Genomic DNA, 24,234 nt, shown 5'->3' with positions numbered 1-24,234 from the left:
TAGTCTTTCGTTTCGTTCGAGCCCTTGCATAACATGTGACAGATCTGTATCTTCTAGCTGACACTTTCTTAGTTGTTCCTTGTCCCATTCATCCATACACGTTATAGTCATTTTCCGAAGATATATAATGTCTTCCTTAGGCTCGGCCTTTGAACAGTGCTTGCATTCCAAACTACATGGTCTTCGTGACATTGCATCAGCATTTCCAATGGTACTACCTTTTCAATGCTCAATGGAAAAGTCATAGCATTATAGTCGCTCGATCCACCGTGCCAATTGTCCTTCCGGGTTACGGAACTGCAGAAGCCATTTCAACGCTGCGTGATCTGTCCTGACGCGGAATCGCTGGCCGTAGAGGTATTTGTGAAAATATTTAATGCACTCTAGCAATGTCAACAGCTCTCTCCGTGTAACGCAATAGTTCCTCTCTGGTTTTCCAATCGAACGGCTGTAATATGAAACTATCTTCTCTTGTCCATCGACCAGTTGTGATAAAACGCCTCCTATAGCATATTCACTCGCATCTGTATCTAGAATAAATGTTGCTCCTGGAATCGGATATGCCGTAAATGGGGCAGTGTACAAACGCTCTTTCAATGTTTGGAAAAGCTCTTCTTGCTCCTTCTTCCATTCAAAAGCTTTATTTTTTCGTGGAGGCTATGGGCTATGCTGGCAAAATTTGGTACAAATCGGCGGTAATATGTGCACAGCTCAAGGAAACTTCTCAATTCATGCAGATTCTGTGGTCTTGGCCAATCCTTTACAGCCTCTATCTTTTCGTTCGCAGTGCAGATGCCCTCTGTCGTTACCTTGTGATCCAAATAATTTACTTCCTTTTTAAACAGCGCACACTTTTTGGGACTTAGTTTCAGACCAGCGCCAGCTATTCTCTGGAAAACTTCCTCCAAGTTTTTAAGATGTTCATCAAAGTTCTTGCTCAATACGACGATGTCGTCCAGGTACACCAAGCATATTTTCCAATGTTATCCTTTCAATACCTAATCCACGAGTCTCTCGAATGTAGCTGGTGCATTACATAGTCCAAAGGGCATTACTGTAAATTGCCAAAGACCATCTCCGACGCTGAAGGCTGTTTTCTCTTTGTCTTCCTCCTTCACCTCCACTTGCCAGTAGCAAGTCCACTGAGGAAAACCATTTCGTACCAGAGAGCGAGTCCATAGTGTCGTTAATTCATGGCAATGGGTAGCTAACTTGCGGAAGTCCACGCAAAACCTCATTTTTCCATCCTTCAATGACGCCGCTGTCGCTCATTTCTTGTTTGATTTGACTCGTGGAGCTTGACGGATCGGCATCGCATCTCCAGAGTCAATTTGATGTTTCACAATGTTAGCGCGGCCTGGTTTGGAACCATCCTGGTCAAATATATTCGTGTACTTTAGGAGCAATTTTTTTTCCATATTCTGATAGGATTTCTCTAGCCCCTCCATCCATGCCGTGATGTCATTTGAAAGATCAGTATTACTAGATGAAACGTGTTCATGGAGCTGTTCACATTTAATAACTACTTCAACCTCTTTGCATCTTCCCAAAATAGCTCCTTTGGTCAGTTTGAGCGGTGACTTGAACTCATTGAGTACTCTTACCGGAATACATCCATCTTGTTTTGTCATAGCCAGGGTTTTTCCTACAATTATGTTCGGTGCTGATTTGTTTGCTGCTTCGACAACCCACAATTTGTCAGATGACTGCTTCTGATTTTGGTGGTATTTGCTGACTCTCTTCCACCAGCACTCGTTTACTGCTGTAGCCTCTCTCGTAGCCGAAATTAAGTGGTACCTCCATGTTCTTATATTGCATGTCGATCTTGATGCCTTGGTCGATTAAGAAGTCCACTCCAATTATAATTTCATCAACAATCTCTGCCACTATAAAATTGTGTACTACCAGGACGTTCCCAATTGCGACTTCACATGCTAGTTCTCCCAGAACCGTGGTGTCTTCTCCAATAGCTGTACGCAATCTTGCTCCATTCAATGCTCTTATCTTCTTGTTGACTAAATATGATCGAATTATGGAATGAGATGCAGCCGTGTCTACAGTCTGTAAACGTTCCTTTCCATCCGCATGTCCTCCGACAGTAAGATTGCCCGACCTTCTTCCAATCTGCGAGATAGAGATTATGGGGCATTCAATTGAGGAAGCCAGCTGTCGCCCCTTGCGGCTGAATCGTTTTAGTTTAACGATTGAGTGCACTTGGAGATTTCCTCATCTCCTACAGCTCTGCGTTTACGTCCACCCACATTGTTGGAACTATTAGGGCCGGTGCTGCAATGACGTGCAATGTGTCCTGGGTTGCCGCACTTGAAACATTTCATAACTCCAGAGTTTTTCTGTTGGGACCAATTCAGTGCTTCCAAAATTGTGTCTACCCAGTCTGGCCTTTCCACTTCCACGCGATGAGCTTTGTACGCTGGCTTACACAAAAGTGAGGCTGCTTCCTGAGTTAGTGCATGCGATACCGTTTCAGCAAATGTCAGTTTTGTATTCGCATATGTAGCTCGTTTCGTTTCCACATCTCGTATTCCATTTATGAAGCTCTGGCTTTTTATCCTCTCGGTGTATTCCACGGGTGCGACCGAATTTGCTAGATGGGCCAGTCTTTCGACATCCGACGCAAACTCCTGCAAAGTCTCGTTAGCTTTTTGGTAGCAGTTTGGCAATTCTATTTGGTAGATCTCTTTCCTGTGTTCGCTTCCGTACCGTCGTTCTACAGCGGCCATCAATGCTTCATAATTGTTCCGCTCTCCTTCGGGAATCGTCTGTAGGATTTCGGCTGTTGGCTCCTTTAATGCTACGAATAGAGCTGCAACTTTATCTTCAGCATTCCAGTTGTTCACTGTTGTGGTCTTTTCAAACTGAAGCTTAAACACCTGGAAAGGAACAGAACCTACCAAGGATGGTGTTTTTACCATTGGATTACTCGCTGAAAAAGCCGGGCGATTAAGTTGCAATTCCTGTAAAACTGCATTATTTTTGTATCTTCTGCCTCCCGCTTCGATGATGCCCTTATCTCCTGCGCCTCCAGCTGCGAAGATATGCGAGCCTCTTGTGCTTTCAAATGTTCAGCCAACTGAGATGTCATATATGTCTTCTGTTCTTCCAGTTAAGTTTCCATCTTTTATGTTATGCGTGTCTCCTGCGATTCCAGTTTCGATGTTATATTTTTCTTTTGTACTTCGAGCTGTGCTGACATATTTGTGATGACATTTCTGACATTTGTGCCGATATTGCAGCCAATATCATGTTCAGGTCTGTGTTCACCATTGTCTGCGGTGTTTCATCTTTCTCCTTCAATTTTGTTATCTCATCGCCATGAAGATGAAAGACATACTCTTCCACGTTAATTCCATCTAATTCCATTGCCTCTCGCAGTCGTGCCTGAAGTTTGTTGCCGGTTGTATTCAATCCATGGCTCTCCAACTCCTTCTTCAGTTGCTGGACGGTCAATTGACTCCACATTGCCTTGTCCTTGTTGTACCCAAAATCGTCCGGAATTTATTCAACAATTCCTCTTCGGACACCAATTGTAACGAATTTAGTGCAATTCCTCTTATTTGCAACTTTCTACTAACGTTCGAATCACTAAACTGTTGAATAAATAACTCCACTATTCAATAATGCAAAATGGCTTTTATTAGACTACTTGAAAGTACACTTATACTTCATAACTGATAGCTTGCTTAAATCAAACTGATTGTCCTGCCTCAACTTTTGCCACCTTTTATACTCTCCGGTTTCCTCATTGACATATTTCTAGGCACTTCTATTTGTAGAATTTACTAGTTAGCCATCAGCTATAAATTTATCAGCTATAACTACAGATGCACGATTTTATAGCTTCTCTCATAGCACATGAGCGTGTATATGTGAGTGGTACTTGCACAATTGATTGTCTACTTTTGGGAGTATGTCAGATATATGCATGTGTTTGTGCGTCACTCTCCGCTACTCGTATGGACATATGGGTAGACATAATGATTGATTTGTTGATGTGCATACGAGCCACTGCTTAGTATCGGCTTAGAGATGATAGTATCCCTTAATTTGCTAATATTCGTCACAATATTTATATTTTAATATACATACATAAAAGATGATATTATTATTCAAATAATTGCGAATATTTATTTTCTTGTCGTAACTGTTATTTATGCAATGGATTTTGATGGTGTTGTGTTTGTAGTTGTTGCTGTTGCTGCTGCTTCCAGCTCTTTTTGGTAGATATTTGTTTAATGATAGCTGCTTTTATTGTAGTTTTTGTATACGCTCTGATAATTGTTTTTGTTTATTTGTTCCACTTTCCTCACGCTGCGTTTCTACACGCAAATAGACTTCAAAATAATACGTCGTAGAGTTTCAGCACAAATAAAACCGATAATAGGCAACTTTGGGTGGGACACCTCCCGCAAAGACTTTGTTATTTTTTTTACGCTCACGCTGAAACGTTATTGTTTAATTGTCTTATGTGGACCTCTACGCTATCAGATTGACGTTGTCACCCAGACACTGACAATATTAAATATTGTTTTTTAAATTTACGTATTTGATTTAATATTTGATTGATCTTTAGTCTATATATTAACCGTTATTGTGGTGAGATCTCTGTTTGTTTTTTGTAGATGGTTATTTTTTTTTTTTTTTTTTGAGTGTTTTATTAATAACCATTTAATCACAATTCCTTTGGTCAGCTGATGAAGATGTCAACCAAGTACTTGTAGCGTTAATTTAATTAGAAAGCAAGTAGCGTACGAATTGCAAATTGATGTCTACCTTCTCTCACTACTTATATATATAATATGTAGCTTCACACAATACTAAACAAATATTTCCAACTGACAAATACAGGAAAACCCAGCAGAGACCATTCTGTTTATAGAGCAATAATCAATAGTTCTAGCGACTTGACTTGCATTACAATCTGATTGATTTGATTATGTCAGATTTTTATTTATCATTGTTGTTATTGGAATCACTTCCATGTGTATTTACTTCTTCGCTTTCTACTTCTGTTAAATTGCAATTGGGTTTATCACAAATCGTCAAATCGTTCAATAATTCATTTTTATACTCAGTTGAGCAGAGCTCACAGAGTATATTAACTTTGATTGGATAACGGTTGGTTGTACAGGTATTGTATTGTATTGTATTGTATTGTAAAGGAATCGAGATAGATATAGACTTCCATATATAAAAATCATCAGTATCGAAAAAAAATTTGATTGAGCCATGTCCGTCCGTCCGTCCGTCTGTCCGTTAACACGATAACTTGAGTAAATTTTGAGGTATCCTGATGAAATTTGGTATGTAGGTTCCCGGGCACTCATCTCAGATCCCTATATAAAATGAACGATATCGGGCTATCACCACGCCCACTTTTTCGATATCGAAAATTTCGAAAAAGTGCGATAATTCATTACGAAAGACGGATAAAGCGATGAAACTTGGTAGGTGAGTTGAACTTATGACGCGGAATAGAAAATTAGTAAAATTTTGGACAATGGGCGTGTGCGCCGCCCACTTTTAAAAGAAGGTAATTTAGAAGTTGTGCAAGCTGTAATTTGGCAAGTCGTTGAAGATATCATGATGAAATTTGGCAGGAACGTTACTCCTATTACTATATGTATGCCAAATAAAAATTAGCAAATTCGAAGAACGACCACGCCCACTTTGAAAAAAAAAATTTTTTAAAGTCATATTTAAAAAAAAGTTAAAATCTTTACAGTATATAAGTAAATTATGTCAACATTCAACTCCAGTAATGATATGGTGCAACGAAATACAAAAATAAAAGAAATTTTCAAAATGGGCGTGGCTCCTCCCTTTTTCATTTAATTTGTCTAGGATACTTTTAATGTCATAAGACGAACAAAAATTTACCAATCCTTGTGAAATTTGGTAGGGGCTTAGACTCTAGGACGATTACAGTTTTCTGTGAAAAAGGGCGAAATCGGTTGAAGCCACGCCCATTTTTTATACACAGTCGACCGTCTGTCCTTCCGCTCGGCCGTTAACACGATAACTTGAGCAAAAATCGATATATTTTTACTAAACTCAGTTCACGTAATTATCTGAACTCACTTTGTATTGGTATAAAAAATGGCCGAAATCCGGCTATGACCACGCCCACTTTTTCGATATCGAAAATTACGAAAAATGAAAAAAATGCCATAATTCTATACCAAATACGAAAAAAGGGATGAAACATGGTAATTGGATTGTTTTATTGACGCAAAATATAACTTTAGAAAAAAACTTTGTAAAATGGGTGTGACACCTACCATAATAAGTAAAATAAAATGAAAAAGTTTTGGAGGGCGAGATCAAAAGCCCTTGGAATCTTGGCAGGAATACTGTTCGTGGTATTACATATATAAATAAATTAGCGGTACCCGAAAGATGATGGTCTGGGTCACACTGGTCCATATTTTGGTCGATATATCGAAAACGCCTTCACCTATACAACTACCAACACTCCCTTTTAAAACCTTCATTAATACCTTTAATTTGATACCCATATCGTACAAACACATTAGAGTCGCCCCTGGTCCACCTTTATGGCGTTATCTCGAAAAAGCGTCCACCTATAGAACTAAGGCCCACTCCCTTTTAAAATACTCGTTTTAAAATACTCTATTGATACCCATATTGTACCAACGCATTCTAGAGTCAACCCTGGTCCACCTTTATAACGATATCCCGAAAAGGCACCCACCTATAGAACTGAGGCCCACTCCCTTTTAAAATTCTCATTAACACCTTTCATTTGATACCCATATCGTACAAACAAATTCTAGAGTCACCCCTGGTCCACCTTTATGGCGATATCTCGAAAAGGCGTCCACCTATAGAACTAAGGTCCGCTCCCTTTTAAAATACTCATTAACACCTTTCATTTGATACCCATATTGTACAAACGCATTCTAGAGTCACCCCTGGTCCACCTTTATGGCGATATCTCGAAAAGGCGACCACCTATACAACTACCACCACTCCCTTTTAAACCCCTCATTAATACCTTTAATTTGATACCCATATCGTACAAACACATTCTAGAGTCACCCCTGGAAAACCTTTATGGCGATATCTCGAAAAGGCGTCCACCTATGGAACTAAGCTCCACGCCCTTTTGAAATACTCATTAACACCTTTCGTTTGATACCCATATCGTACAAACAAATTCTAGGGTCAACCAACCCTGATCCACCTTTATGGCGATGTCCCTAAATGGCGTCCACCTATAGAACTATGGCCCACTCCCTCATAAAATACTCTTTAATACCTTTCATTTGATACACATGCCATACAAACACATTCCAGGGTTACCCTCGGTTAATTTTCCTACATGGTTATTTTTCCTTATGTTGTCACCATAGCTTTCAACTGAGTATGTAATGTTCGGTTACACCCGAACTTAACCTCCCTTACTTGTTTTTTTTTAAATTAGCTAAATTTTCGACGTTTGATTTGGGTTTCATCAAGTTGTTATTACCAATTTTTTATTCTTTCGCTCATATATTTCACATTATATTTAAATTCGTTCTTTCTTTTTATTGGTTGATTGGAAATAATTCCTTGGTTTGATACTTAATTGCATTAAGCTGTAAAATTTATTATGTGTACAAATCAGCGTTCAATATTGCGACACAAAGCTCCTGGCACGATCGCCAGTGTGGAGATTGAAACCACTTTTTAATTTATAAAAACTTTAAACTATATTTTTTAATACGCCTAAATGTATGCATCTGTTTTATTTAAAATTTTTCACAATAATGAAAATTTTTAAGAATTGAAAAATCAATATTGAAAATTAAAATATTGAAAAAATATTTTAAAATTACAAAGTTCAAAGTAATTAAAATAGAAAGTTAAATAAAAATAACTAGAACACTAAAAAGATCGTATCTAAGAATTTCATTTAAACACGATATAAATAGCAACTTTAGTACTCTATTATTTAAAGCGTTTACTCTACACACAGACAAAAACTATTGCAAAATTAACTTAAAATCGCGTATACCACAACTTAAAACTTAGGCATAATTAACCTACTAAGGTTTTTCATCATCTTAGCGAAAATAATTTAGTAAAAGCTTTTTAAACTTTCTTCTTGGGTAATTTTGACAAACAATGGTTTAATTTACCCAAGGTAAATTCTTACATCGTTTCTTGGTAATTTTGTACCCTATAACTCAGGTAATTTTCAACCAAACTACTTTGGTAGCTTATCCTGTGTACGTTGTACAATATTCAACCAAACCCCTTCTGCATATGATACAAGTATCCCAGTTCTTTTAAGTAATATAACTTAGGTGTTATCTACCAAAAACTTCGGTAATTTGCGAAAGGTTCCTCCTGGGATGTCGATAAAGCAGTGAGTATGAAAAACTTGAACTTTTTCGCTATAATTTTGGTACCATTGTGCATAACACATTATTTTTTAATGTAGGTTTCAAGTATAAAAATTATAGCTGAAAAAATCTAAATTGCTTCTTTTTTAACTTTTAGTAATAATTTATGTAATCTCATACACAGCCTTAGTGTCAAATTAGTTAAGCCCTTCTAGTTTTTATAAATAATTTATTTAATTTCTTATTCATTTTAATACAAAAAATGTATACATACATATACATATATCTTATTTTTATATTTTTAATGGGCACTTTTATGATTTTGTCATTTTCTTTGCACGTTATGTTGATTTTTATTGGTCTGTGTATGATAAATTATTAAATTACTGACTTGGTTATTTGTGTAAAATGCATATTTACAACTTATTTTTATGTTACACTAATACATGTAGAGAATGAATAAATTAGAAAAAAAATTATATTATTACGACACTATCAAATTTTTAATATCATTTATGAATGTATTAATTATTGCATACGTGCCATTCGTTTTTATATTAAATAAGTATCTTTCCAAAAATTTCCATACACTTTTACATTAATTTGGATATTTTATATTCAGCCCAAACATTAATTTAAAGCAATATTGTACAGCCTCTATATAAGAATTAAATGCGTACTTAATTCCATCTAATGTCACATAAAAGTTTTTAAAATTAAATTCGTTACCCACAGCAATAACAAATGGTTGCAGGGTACAATTATTTTCCATGCACAGTTTTCTTTTCTCTGCAACTACTTCACCGACTTCACTAGATTGTCTAACTAGAACTGTGAAAGCCTTCTGAGAATCGGAAATCGTAAACTTTGTGTGACGCCCATTTATCAATTTTCCACTTGGCAATAAAATCGAATGTAACAAAATCAATATAGGTAAAAATTTAGTTATTCCAATATTTTGTTTTTTTGTAAAATTCTAAGCTTTTACTATACCTGTATTTATTGTATCTTTCTTTTCAAATACTCGTTTTTTCAGAAGCTTGCTCTGTGGGTCTTTAATCCTTTGGTCAAAGAGATCCGAAGGTATTTTACAAAAATCGTCCCATTTGGAAAAGTTTAGTTCATTTTCTGGGAAACTGAATTGATAGTCAATATTAACCTTAAATAAATGTTTTTAGTATATTATCTAACACGCAGTTCTAAGATTTATTTAAGTTTATAACAAAAAACATACCAAATTAGAAGCTTTGGAGTATTTGAACATCGGCCACTTATCTAAAATTTGGTGCAAATTCAAATCTAAATTGAACAAACGATGGCGGCCACCGTGGTGTGATGGTAGCGTGCTCCGCCTATCACACCGTATGCCCTGGGTTCAACTCCCGGGCAAAGCAACATCAAAATTTTAGAAATAAGATTTTTCAATTAGAAGAAAATTTTTCTAAGCGGGGTCGCCCCTCGGCAGTGTCTGGCAAGTGCTCGGATTGTATTTCTGCCATGAAAAGCTCTCAGTGAAAACTCATCTGCCTTGCAGATGCCGTTCGGAGTCGGCATAAAACATGTAGGTCCCGTCCGGCCAATTTGTAGGGAAAAATCAAGAGGAGCACGACGCAAATTGGAAGAGAAGCTCGGCCTTAGATCTCTTCGGAGGTTATCGCGCCTTACATTTATTTTATTTTAAACCGTTTCCTTCCATTTTTTTAGTACAGTATCCCAATTTCTGATATGTTTTAGATCAACACGTATTTGTTCGCAATCTTCATGGCCAATATTAGTCGTTGAAATGTTAGTTTCGCTATGCAGTTTCAGCCGCTTGGGACTTTGATTAATAGCGTTTTATTTTCTGAAATAAATTGTTGCCTAAGTAAATGGTAAAGCCTTAATAGTGTTACTCCTACCCCAGAAAATTGTCAACATTTATAGTGCATACAAATAACCATGGCGCAACGATACAAGGTGGCAGCATGGGACAGCTGGTTTTAAGCTTTTTTTATTTGATTTGATACATCAAAATACGGCGCAGTACGATTTTGACATTTGTCCATGGAATTTACAAAAACAAAGTACATGAAATTTTTATTTATGTTTGTAGGTATGTCACCATGCTACCACCTTGTATCGTTCCGCTATGCAAATAACATTTCATCTCACCATATTCACTCAAATCACAAATCACACAAGAAGATTGCGCATTGCGCATGTAAACATTAGATAATTTCTTTTTCATGGGCAATTCTTACGTCATTTTCCTTTAGCTTTTGTTTTTTTCTCTCTTTCTTTCATTGCTCAAACAGTCAACTGTGACGTAGATGCGCAGAACGAAGCAATTTTAAACTCGTGAATGTGCAATCTGGAAGGTGATTTGAGCACTCATATTAACAGAGTATATGTGGAACTCAAGAGCGAATTGAGAGTTTCACAGAGTTGCACTGCCACACCGCCATTTTATACAGGGTAAAAGTGTAATGCTTTTGCGTTGCGAGCAGGCAACAATTTTCACAAAAGAACGAAATACCCCGTAAAGGCGTTGCTTGTTTTTTAGAATAGAACAACAACCCTTGCGCGGCATACAAAAAGCGTAGCACTATAGCCAGAAAAGAAAACGGTATAAGTTTCGAAACGAATCGTTTACGGCCTTGATGCCTGTCCCAAAGTTTACCTTTCGGTGCCAGTTTTTTGTTTGTTTGTGAAAAATATGTATCCTGTAATTGAACAACTTATATTGTTATAAAAGAAATACTTATTTTGGATTTCTATAAGGTACTCAAAGTTTCACATTAGATAAATGATACTCCGCTGTGAGTATATTGCCATGTTCTATAACATATTCTATAAGGCTGTGAACGATATGTGTTCTTGCTAGCGGTGGCAGCATTTTAGTTTCGTTGTATAATTGCAAAACTGTTTTTCCTTGTTCAGAATTTGATAAAATATTATGAACGCTGTAGGGCTGTAAATAAAGTTGAATATATTTTATGAAAAATCAGCTGTTATCAAAATCTTTAAAAATTAGAACTTACTATTTCTTGAATTTGTTCGTGAAAAAATTTCTCGCTAGTTTCTCTACAACTCTCTGCCTCCTGCCGTCATCGTAAGTAGTAAACTTCCTTTAAAAATAAACCCATTTATTTCTGAGTTGGCGAAATATTAAAAAAGTTTCTTACTTGCTCGTTTTGCCAGCATGAAACCTTTTGTTCTAATATAATTTTTTGGTTAATCTTCCGCCCACCGAATATTTCATCCAAATGCCTTGATTTTACATATTTGAGCCCTTCTACTGTTATTCCTTTTACTGCTAGAATAAGGCAATAATGAGGTACACTTCGCTAAAAAATTAAATCAATACTTACACGTTAAAAATGTATAAAGATCTTCAAATAAATTCCATGATTTTAGAAGATCAGCCAAAGGGTCATCATGCGAATCTTCGAATCCAATCAATTTGTGTATTTTGCAGCATTTCGTTGTGTTGAATTAACTGAACAGTTTCTGGAAAATGCTCCCTTTGTTGTGGCGATTCAGGTTGCAGTATTAAATGTTCAGGGTGCTCTTCTTGTGAAGGAATGTATACGACGTTTTGAAGTAAACAGTAGCTTCCCGGCTCTTGAAATTCACTGTTGGTGGTGCCATTTTGTTCAGAATATTATGTGCTTATTTGTATGTACTCGTAAATCGAATCCAGCTTATTTGTAAACGTCTAATTAAAGGTAAACAAAATTATAATTAGAACTAAAAACTATTTCAAATTCAGGACTTTTAAAAAAATACTTTGGTCTTATCATTAATTGACCATTCGGAAGTGTTTGACAATTAATTGGTGGACCGTCGAAAGTCTCAACTGGATAAATATGTAACAAACTTGTATTAGATTCAATTTTATTATGTAAAAAACTTGTATTAGGCCAAGGTTATCACCTAATACAAGTCCTAAAACAAAGTAAACTCTTTTACTAGTACCGTCTATATTTAGCTCTAAACCATTAACTTCTAAAGAAGTAAGTATTTTTGTTGAATTCCTAATACAACCCTGCAAACCAATCGTGCATTTCACTCAATTTCTATGTACTATGTATACTTTGTATATAAGGCTAATGTACTTTACAATAACTGAAGCGATTAGCTGTATAGACATCATACCACTTTATTGTAACAGTAAGTTGAAATAAAGAGTTTAACCAGAACGGTCACGCGTTTTAATTCCGCTGCGCTTAAAAACCTTACAATTTGGTATGAAATTTTGTGCATGAAACTTTCAAATTTAAATATTTAAGTTCATTAATTTGCAATTATAAATATGCTTCTGCTTTCCCAATGGTTTCGTAAGTATGTCCGCTGCATTCTCATTTGTTGGTACATATTCCACTTCGATATGCCCGCATTCATACATTTCACGGATATAGTGATAGCGAATGTCGATATGTTTGCTTCGCTTTTGCACCATTGGATTTTTTACCATGAACTGCGCGCTTTGATTGTCACACAAAATTGACGTAGGGCCTTCTGCATATTCATGATAGCCCAACTCGCCTAAAAGTCCACGAAGGAACACCGTCTCTTTAGTACCTTGACACAACGCAATATATTCGGCCTCTATTGAACTTAAGGCAACCACAGACTGTTTGCGAGACTCCCAGGATACAGCGCCGCCTGCCATTAGAACAAGGTATCCTGTGAAGGATTTCCTATCGCCGCTATCGCAACCCCAGTCTGCATCTGTGAAACATACAAAATTTTTACAATTAGCAGAGAAAGTTAATTTACCGACAGGATTTTTCTTTAGGTATCTCAGCACGTATTTTGCAGCTTGCATATGCTCTTTATGTAGATGCGAATTATATTGCGACAGTTTGGAAACTATATGCGCAATATCTGGACGAGAGATGACAGCCAGATACATGAGCCCACCAACTAAGCTCTGATAGGTTTTTGTTTCTAACGCGTCGCATTGTTTGTCGCACTTTCGCAAAACCGTACCCGGTGCCCATGGAGTTGCTGCTGGCTTACAGTCAGCCATGCCCCATTGCTGAAGTAGTTGCTCGACGTATCTCTTTTGATGTATGGTTATGTCACCACGATCACCCTCTCTTTCAATTTCCATCCCAAGATAAAAAGATATTGGACCACGATCGACCGCCTCTATGTGCTTATTTAATGATTTGATAACTGCCTGCATTTCTTGTGTACTGGAACTCGCTATTATCATATCGTCGACATATAGACCGATGATATTAATATTGTTTTTATCGCGACGAATATAAACGGATGGGTCCGACCTCGAACCCCATTTTCGACAATATATCTGTGACTTTCCTGTTCCACTCACGACCAGCTTGTTTCAGACCGTACAAAGCCTTTCTGAGCCTGCACACTTTATTCGGATGATTTGCGTCTTTGAACGTTGGTGGTTGATACATGTAAACCGTTTCTTCCAAATCCCCATTTAAGTATGCTGCAACAATGTCCACATGATTTACAACCAATTTGTGTTTTGCCGCTAACGCCAACAGTAAACGAATCGTTGAATGACGTACCACCGGAGCAAATGTTTCATTATAGTCAACATTGTACTTTTGTGAACACCCCAATGCAACTAATCTTGCCTTGTATTTTTCAACCGTACCATCGGGCTTCCGTTTTATAGTAAATACCCATTTACAACCAATGATATTTTTATTGACCGGTTTGTCTACCAAGTCCCAAGTGCTATTACGCATTAACGAGTCATATTCCAGCTTCATGGCTTCCTTCCATTTCTCCGCCTCTGACGAGTTTAATGCTTCTTTCACCGTTCTAGGATCGTCAACAACACTATTCAACAAATCGGCATCAGCTTCCATGCAGTAAACCTTTCTTGGTCTTCCTACACTCCCAGTTCGAATGATTTTTGGCCTACCTCGCTTTCGCTTATTGTTAGCCATCGCTACATCTTCATAATCTGACTCGGTATCTTCCTCTTCTTCTTCTTCTTCTACTTCTTTTTCTTCATCTACTTGTTTTTTTTCTTCGTCGTCGCATTCCTCATCTTCTTCAACCGTATCGTCACTCATTCCGTGTTTATTTTGGCTTAAAAATGATTCTTCGCTGATAAAAAATGGTTCTTCCCGGTTTTCCTCATCTCTTGAATTTGTCTCAAAAGACCTCTCAAAAAATTATAACATCGCGTGCAATTGTACTCGATTTGTTTTCCAAATTAATTAATCGATACCCCTTTGTTGACGCATGATAACCAACGAACTTTAGTTTAATTCCCTTTGGCAAAAATTTACTTCCACGCGGCTTCGAACCCTTTTGCAATACCACTGCATCGCAACCAAAAGTTCGAAAATGTGACACGCTTGGCTTTCGTCCATTCCAACCTTTCATAAGGTGTTACAGATTTCAAAATCTTCGTAGGTGACCTGTTCCGGATATATACCGCCGTACTCACCGCCTCTGCCCACAAACGATTGAGGCAACCCAGACGCGTTTAGCATACATCGCGCCATCTCGACCAATGTCCGGTTGGCCCTTTCAGCAATGCCGTTTTGTTGAGGACTATACGGAACATTAGTTTGGTGTCGAATACCCCGCGCATTAGAAAATTCTTGACCTGGGAATTGACAAATTCTTTCCCATTGTCGCTACGAATTGTTTTTATTTTGCGGCCTGTCTGCTTCTCCGCGATCGCAGTAAAAAGTTTAAGCATTTCAAACGCTTCGGATTTGTTTTTTTAAAAAATAAACCGCTGTATATCTCGAATAATCGTCTATAAATGTCATGAAGTATGATGCGCCACCCACCGAGTTAATACCTATCGGTCCACATAAGTCTGTATGCACCAACTCCAAGACATCTTTCGTATAAACGTTACCATAAGTTGCGTAGTTACCATGGATTTTACAAACTGCACATGTAAAACAGTCAATTTTCTTAGGAAATTTTAGAGTTAAACCATTCACCATATTTGTTTTTGTTAATTTTATTAAATCATTTGCATTTATGTGGCCAAACCGCCTATGCCAGTCACTCACATCATCACTAACAGCATTTACGCTTTCTATAGTTTTACTAGCTAATACATTTGCTACATAGATTCCGCTTTCCAATTTAGCAGTCAAAATAGTGTCTTTGTTTTTATTTTTTATAACCGCGCTATTTTGTGCAAACGTCACGACATTACCACCCTCACTTGCTTTGCTGATAGAAAAAAAATTTGAGTGAAGATCAGGCACATACCAAACATCTCGCCATTTCATTGTTTTAAAAATTGTTTTTAATTCTACCGTGCCTTTTCCTTTTGCATAAATGCACGAACCCGACGCTAAAATAATTTTATGTTTAAGAGGAACAAGCGAAACAAAACTATTTGCATTTTTGCACATATGCGACGTCGCCCCGCTGTCAATGATCCAAGTTCCGCTGAAATCGCCATCTCTCTCAAATAATGACCAAGCTTTTTCATCTACCAACGAATTGTTACCTGAAGAAGAGCACTGTGAGCGTATGTGCCCTCTCCGCCCACAACGAAAACATTTAACGTTGTTGTATTTGCCTGGCTCGTTAGTTTTTCTATTTTCTTTCTGCCTTGTCTTCGTATCATTACTGCTGCCAAACCCTCTGCCACCACCTGCGCTGATTTCACTGCTCGCACCTTTGCCGCTTCCAATGCCGGTATCACCGCTACCACCTCTGCTGCTGTTTACATTTTTGCTACTACCAGCTCCGTACCGTCTTCGCGCTTCGTTTGCTGAAAAAACTATTTCTCCACCGCTGCTCTTGTCGCCATGTCTTTGTTCTTCTTCCAATATTTTTGCTGTGAGTTTATCCAACTTTGGCAATGTGTCCCTACTTTCGATTGCCACCACAAAATTTTCCATTTCGTCTGGTAACGAACATAAGAGCAAAATGGATAAAAAATCGTCTTCCATTGTTATGCCAACTTCCTTTAAATCGTCTATTATACAGCAAAATTCTTTTAATTGGACCGAAAATTTACCGCTACTTGAAAATTTAAAGCGAATTAATTTTTTAAACAAATTTACTTTGCGACATGCCGTGTCTGATTTGTAAAGACCGCTAAAAACGTCCCAAGCACTTTTTGCTGTAACGCAGCTTTTTATGTGTATAAGCTCACTAGGTTTAACGCTCAAATCGATAGTTGCAAGTGCTTTTCTATCACTTATCAACCATGCTGTTTTTGCTTCCTCTGCTTCTGGAGGAGAATCCACTACAACAGACCACAAATCTAACGTAATTAGCAAACTTTTTATTTGTATGCACCAAGTAGAATAATTATCACTACTTAACTTCTCAATATTCGATAACAAATTCGCCATTATACCGCGATTATTGCTTTTAACACCGGATAAGCAAAACAACCGAAAAACACAACAAATTGTCTTTAATTAGTCTTTAATTTTTTCCGAATTAAAGATTTTACCAGATTTTACTATCTGGGCCCATAACCAATTGTAAGGTTTTTAAGCGCAGCGGAATTAAAACGCGTGACCGTTCTGGTTAAACTCTTTATTTCAACTTACTGTTACAATAAAGTGGTATGATGTCTATACAGCTAATCTCTTCAGTTATTGTAAAGTACATTAGCCTTATATACAAAGTATACATAGTACATAGAAATTGAGTGAAATGCACGATTGGTTTGCAGGGTTGTATTAGGAATTCAACAATTTTAATCAACGAACTTATTGTCAAGTCATTTCCAAATTTTTTTTGATGTTCGGCTTTAACGAGGGCGACTAAATACATATGATTTAGTTTTGACAAATTTTCTAAAGTTGGGTATGATACGTCTAAAGCAGTCACTGCCTGTGATCTAGTATGAGATCCCAGTGGATTATTAATTTCAAAATCATCAACATAAAGAAAATATGGAATACAAATTTCGCCTTTACAATAACATATTTTACTGGCCCACAATTTTCCCTGAACAAAATTTTTTAAGTTATGTGAATCGCCGTTATATTGCTCCATTCTTTTCAAGCATTTTTCTAGTACTTGTGGTTTCTCAAAAATTTTTTTTATTTGGAACTCTATTGGTAGTAACAGACCATATCAACATGTTCTTCAAGAACGTTTTGACAACACTTGATCTTATTTATAACTGATCGATTTATATCGAATTTAGATGGTTTTTCATACAAATTAATCTCTTCTAAATGCTTTAAAAGTTTATATTCAGAAGAAATATCAATAAAAGGATTTACAAAAGTATCAAAAACTATATCTTCAGAATATTCAACACATAAATCACGCATGTCCTTTTTCAACCAATTTAACAACGGTTGTACAATAAAATCATTAATGTTATTTAACAAAATTGGAACACTGCATCTCGCGAAATTATTATTGTGCAATGATAATGTGAATACATAAACCTTTTTTAGCTCTTGCTTCAGTTCCTTTTCAGATATAAACTTATTCACTTCTTTACAATTGTTTTCAAATTTCTTATTTTGAACTTCTGAGGAAGTACTATCACCAGGTATTGGATTGGTTTCTGTGTTCATTTTTGTAACTACTTCATTTACAAAGGAACTCTTTAAGTCAATTCTTAAAAAATGATTATTTAAATGTCTTTTATAGGAGTAAATATTTACAAATGATTGTCTACAAAAACTATAGGGCATATATATTGACTTTTTTAGCGTAGTGAATTATTTGAAGATGACTTATCAAATTGATAATGCTTGAAAAATTCTCCTTACAAATAAAGCATAACGTTTTAACTACGAACCTGCTTCTATGACTTAGATTTTATTATTCACTCGTCTGCAAAATGTTGACTTAATGTTGAAATGTCAAATTCGGTACTACAATCGAATCCAGGACGCACTGTTTACGAACAAATCAATAATTCCTAAAATTGATGGAATATATTCTGTACTGGGTTGAAACTATTTAGAATGTATCTAAACCATGGGTCGCAAAAAATTGTTAGTGATTGTGCTGTCACATACGCAATGAGAGCACAAATGTGCTGGGAATGCGGACCCCTGATTTAAACACGCATATGTATGTTAACTTACCTTCTTTAACTTCATTGTGTATTCATTTAAATAGTTAACTTAGAAAATGATGTTTACAGCGTTGTCGACTTTTTATATTGAACTCAAAACACACAATGCCGAAGAATAACGAAACAACCGTCGCGAACCACACTTACTTTGAAATTTTACAAATACTTTGTTACATTTAAATAAGTTTCTTGGGTGTCATTGCGAGTTACCTAAGATAACTTTATAAAAATAAACAAGAACTTTGAGAGATTAAACAAGTTTCTTAGGTGAATTGCAAGTTACTTAAGATAACTTTATAAAAATAAACAAGAACTTTAATAGATTAAATAAGTTTCTTAGGTCAATTGTAAGTTACCTAAGATAACTTTATAAAAATAAACAAGAACTTTGATAGATTAAATAAGTTTCTTAGGTATATGGAAAGTTACCTAAGATAACTTTATAAAAATAAACAAGAACTTTGTTAAGTTAAACTAGTTTCTTCTAGATTTTTACAAGTTATCTAACCTACAATCGCCTACTTTGCTAAGCTAACAAAGTACTTGGCTGCGAACAAAAATTACCCAATCCACCACTGTTAAGATTACTAGAAACTTCGTTGAATTACACCATGTTAGGTGCTAGCACGTGTTACACAAGATAACTTAGATATATTAACTAATCTTTGTTTACATTGATGAAGTGTGAGTTTCCCAAATACCTTGTTGATTTGCATATAGTTTTCAAAGTTCATATAAAAAAATAATACCTAGGATAAACTTAGTCAAAATATCCCCTTTTTTGTTAGCCAAGGTGCGTAGGTAATAAATTGCCTAACCTTTGTTTTCCATTGTCGAGCATAAATTGTGTAAGTACTTTGGTAGGATGTACAAGTTTCTTGGGCCATACAAAATCCTTTAACTAAGTCAACTTTGTTCGATTTACAATTGTTTTTTCCCTGTATATAATATTAAAAACTCAATCTGATTTTTAAAATAAACTCTTAAACATTAACCCTAAAAATGTCTCAGACGACAGTAAAAACAGCTTCATTAGCACTGTCTAAGTTCGATCGCAAATCAAGAATTTGCATAATCCTTGAAGAGAGCTATGAAGCAATAGCAAAATTCACATTAGTTTTCATGGAAGTTATCGAAATACCAACCACGAAGGCTGTCAAGGTAGAAGATTTATACCACAGCCCTGATAAAATAATAATTTTTCACAAATAATGTTTAATTGAAAATCTTATGTCGGTGGATATATGCAAAATACTAAAAAACTAAAAAACCAGCCAATATTAACAACAAGAATCAAGAAAAAGTACCAAAGACAACCTATAACAATATATATATATATATAATGCGCTATAAAAATTTGCAAAAGACATGTCGTGCTCGTTGTCTTCCCAAAGGATAGAAAAATGGTAGCATAAAAAACACAAGCAACCTAATTGTTGAGGAAGAGATTGACTTAGGACAATACTTGACCAGGCTTGCAAAAGAAGCCGGCAGTCTAGGACTTGTAAAAGAAAAAACAGTTGTCCCTTAGGAGACAAATTGATCAATAATAGTACATACTCGAGTAGGCAAATTTAAAAAGAAAATATGTACCCAAGTTCTCAAAAATTTAACAATTGCATTAACAACAGAAGTTATGAATGTGCCAAATCCCGGTAAAATTAAAATAAATCTTCATAAAAATCATGACGATTCTGTTTTGGTGGCCGCCGCAAAAATCGCATGACACATTAGATCAAAAAAAAAAAAAATTCTGCTGGAAAATAAGAAAAATCTAAAAAGTACGTATAAAAATAAAAAATTTGCATCCACTGTACCTTCCTTTTACCCATTAGTTGAACTAATTTTACTACATAACTACCTCGCTCTTCCACCAACTGTAGCCCCTAAACTTTCTGTACAACTAGCTACAATCATCTTATTCTAATATTGTAATTTTAGTTTGACTCTAATAAAATGAAATAACGACTCAAAAGCTATGTTTATTAGAAATATGATATCAAGATAAATGATAGGAAATAAATATGAATGATTTAGTAGATATATAAGGGCCCGGTAGAATAGAAAATAACAATAGGAAAAACATTTTTACTTTAATTCCCTGAAAAAAAATATTGATAGGAAAAATATTTTTTCTTATAAAACATATTTCAGTTTTCTATATAGTAGAAAAATCGGTAAGAAAATTTATTTTACTTTAACACCTTATAGAAAAAAAAAATATTGATAAAAATAACAATTTTATTTTAATACCGCATAGAATATGAGGTAGGACAAATAGAGATAAGGAAATAATAATTCGTAAATAAAATTAAAGAAAAAAACTTTTTTAAAAATAAGCTTTTATTATTTTGGTTAATAAAATTAACTAAAAAGTAAACAATAAATTGACTCTAAAGAAATATAACACTTTATAAGTTCATTGTAAGCTTAAACGATAATTAGGCTTTTTCGTCTGCGACAAAAAAATTCTATATTGTACATAATTCTATATTTTTAACATTAAAACTTTACACCTAAATTATTAAATCTTACAGTTTATATCACAGTCCTAATTGTTCTAATAAAAGCGTGTTACATTGCGATAGCAAGAAAATGAGATCCTAAATGTTCTTAATTATACCATCAAAATTTAACACGTTTTTTATTAGTACAATTTGGACTGTGATATAAACTGTAAGATTTAATAATTTAGGTGTAAAGTTTTAATGTTAAAAATATATAATTATGTACAATATAGAATTTTTTTGTCGCAGACGAAAAAGTCTAATTATCGTTTAAGCTTACAATGACCTTATAAAGTGTTATATTTCTTTAGAGTCAATTTATTTACTTTTTAGTTCGTTTTATTAACAAGTAATAGAAAGAAGCTTGTTCTTAGAAAAGCCTTTTTCTTAAATTTAATTTAAATATGAATTTTTTTTTATTTTTAGTAGGGTAAATTATTAACTTTGGCCGTGTAAATTATTATGGTGTATTTGTATATTTTAGATTTAATGCACAATTAATATGTGTGTGTTTGAGCGGCCAAATAATAACAGTAGTATTGCTAAAGTGCTGCTTAGTTGATGGAATGTCGCTAATTTCCTAGCGATGATCAGCAGATTGTCAATATTTCGTTCATCGGACGCGCGAAATTGCCACATCTGCTCAAATTTTCCAAGATTTTCCATTCTTGATTTAACTTAAGCTGTTATGCCAATATTTTTCAGCCAGCTTTTTTCAAATAGGTAATTTTTCCAAAAGCAAAATAAATTACAGAAAAGATTACAGAGTTAAACAGCCTTAAAAATTCAGCTATGTTGGTTATACACAGAAATACAACAGAGGGTTGTGTCTCCGCTTTTCGCAAGCGTTGAGATTCACCACGCGTGTCACGCGTGATTCACCACGTCCAAATATTACAATCCACGGATAGGTACCGGCGGGTTTGTATGGGACTTAGGATGTTATGCCAAAGTAAATACAAATCTTTGCCGATAACTGTGTTATCGATTAATTTATCGAATTCTAACAAAGTAATATTGCATTGTCATCGGAGTTATATATGTGTGCAAAATTTCAGCTCAATCGGACACCGGGAAGTGTATCAAATTTAACTTGCAAGATTCCATTACAGACAACAAAAGTGAAACTAAATAAAAGCTTATAATAATATAAAATAGGCTTGAATCAATATAAAACCTTAAGCAATAACCACAAAATTTAACACAAAAATCTCATTATAAGCATTCCACTTTACTATAATTCTCATTAAGTACTCGCAACTCAACAAAAAACAAGTAAGGAAGGTTAAGTTCGGGTGTAACCGAACATTACATACTCAGTTGAGAGCTATGGTGACAACATAAGGGAAAATAACCATGTAGGAAAATGAACCGAGGGAAACCCTGGAATGTGTTTGTATGACATGTGTATCAAATGAAAGGCATTAAAGAGTATTTTATGAGGGAGTGGGCCATAGTTCTATAGGTGGACGCCATTTAGGGATATAGCCATAAAGGTGGATCAGGGTTGACTCTAGAATGCGTTTGTACGATATGGGTTTCAAATGAAAGGTGTTAATGAGTATTTTAAAAGGGAGTAATCCTTAGTTCCATAGGTGGACGCCATTTCGAGATATCGCCACAAAGGTGGACCAGGGGTGACCCTAGAATTTGTTTGTACAATATGGGTATCAAAAAAAGGTGTTAATGAGTATTTTAAAAGGGAGTAATCCTTAGTTCCATAGGTGGACGCCGTTTCGAGATATCGCCATAAGGTGGACCAGGGGTGACCCTAGAATTTGTTTGTACAATATGGGCATCAAACGAAAGGTGTTAATGAGTATTTTAAAAGGGAGTGGGCCTTAGTTCTATAGGTGGACGCCGTTTCGAAATATCGCCCTAAAGGTGGACCAGGGGTGACTCTAGAATATGTTTGTACGATATGGGTATCAAATTAAAGGTATTAATAAGGGTTTTAAAAGGGAGTGGTGGTTGTTGTATAGGTGGTCGCCTTTTCGAGATATCGCCATAAAGGTGGACCAGGGGTGACTATAGAACGCGTTTGCACGATATGGGTATCAAATGAAAGGTGCTAATGAGTATTTTAAAAGGGAGTAATCCTTAGTTCCATAGGTGGACGCGGTTTCGATATATCGCCATAAAGGTGGACCAGGGGTAACCCTAGAATTTGTTTGTACAATATGGGTATCAAAAGAAAGGTGTTTATGAGTATTTTAAAAGGGAGTAATCCTTAGTTCCATATGTGGACGCCGTTTTGAGATATCGCCATAAAGGTGGAGCAGAGGTTACCCTAGAATTTGTTTGTACAATATGGGTATCAAAAGAAAGGTGTTAACGAATATTTTAAAAGGGAGTGGTGCTTCGTTCTATAGGTGTTCGCCTTTTCGAGATATCGCCATAAAGGTGGACCAAGGGTGACTTTAGAATATGTTTTTACGATATGGGTATCAAATGAAAGGTGTTAATGAGTATTTTAAAAGGACGTGGGGCTTAGTTCTATAGGTGGACGCCTTTTCGAGATATCGCCATAAAGGTGGACCAGGGGTGACTCTAGAATGAGTTTGTATGATATGGGTATCAAATTAAAGGTATTAATGAGAGTTTTAAAAGGGAGTGGTGTGAAGGCGTTTTCCAGATATCGACCAAAATGTGGACCAGGGTGACCCAGAACATCATCTGTTGGATACAGCTAATTTATTTATATATGTAATACCTGCCAAGATTTTAAGGGTTTTTTATTTCGCCCTGTAGAACTTTTTCATTTTCTTCTACTTAATATGGTAGGTGTCAGAACCATTTTATAAAGTTTTTTCTAAAGTTATATTTCGCGTCAATAAAACAATCCAATTACCTTACCATGTTTCATGCTTTTTTTCGTATTTGGTATAGAATTATGGCATTTTTTCATTTTTCGTAATTTTCGATATCGAAAAAGTGGGCGTGGTCATAGTCGGATTTCGTTCATTTTTCATACCAAGATAAAGTGAGTTCAAGTAAGCACGTGAACTAAGTTCATTAAAGATATGTCGATTTTTGCCCAAGTTATCGTGTTAACGGCCATGCGGAAGGACAGACGGACGCCTGTGTATAAAAACTGGGCGTGGCATCAACCGATTTCGCCCATTTTCACAGAAAACAGTTAATGTCATAAAATCTATGCCCCTACCAAATTTCAAAAGGATTGGTTAATTTTTGTTCGACTTATGGCGTTAAAAGTATCCTAGACAAATTAAATGAAAAAGGGCGGAGCCACGCCCATTTTGAAATTTTCTTTTATTTTTGTATTTTGTTGCACCATATCATTACTGGAGTTGAATGTTGACATAATTTACTTATATACTGT

The 24,234-nt window shown here is 35.6% G+C and overlaps 1 protein-coding gene across 17 annotated transcripts in view; it reads right to left on the bottom strand.

The window, feature by feature from the left end:
• The window catches only part of rho-5 (rhomboid-5), a 1,371,034-nt gene that overhangs the window by 1,327,819 nt on the left and 18,981 nt on the right, over positions 1-24,234 (bottom strand). For 8 of the 17 annotated variants that reach the window (XM_067758076.1, XM_067758074.1, XM_067758090.1 and 5 more), the window contains exons 3-6: positions 11,720-12,066; positions 11,534-11,661; positions 11,390-11,476; positions 10,521-11,319 (exon numbers count right to left, since the gene is read on the bottom strand). The exons of 8 other annotated variants lie outside the window; for them this stretch is intronic. The gene's annotated coding sequence lies outside the window, so the exon portion shown is untranslated. The remainder of the gene's footprint in view (positions 1-10,520; positions 11,320-11,389; positions 11,477-11,533; positions 11,662-11,719; positions 12,067-24,234) is intronic. One more of the 17 variants, XM_067758073.1, reaches the window with a different exon arrangement.

This window comes from Eurosta solidaginis, chromosome X (assembly GCF_040869045.1).
Source record: "Eurosta solidaginis isolate ZX-2024a chromosome X, ASM4086904v1, whole genome shotgun sequence".
NCBI lineage: Eukaryota > Metazoa > Arthropoda > Insecta > Diptera > Tephritidae > Eurosta > Eurosta solidaginis.
This window is presented reverse-complemented; position numbering and strand designations above follow the sequence as displayed.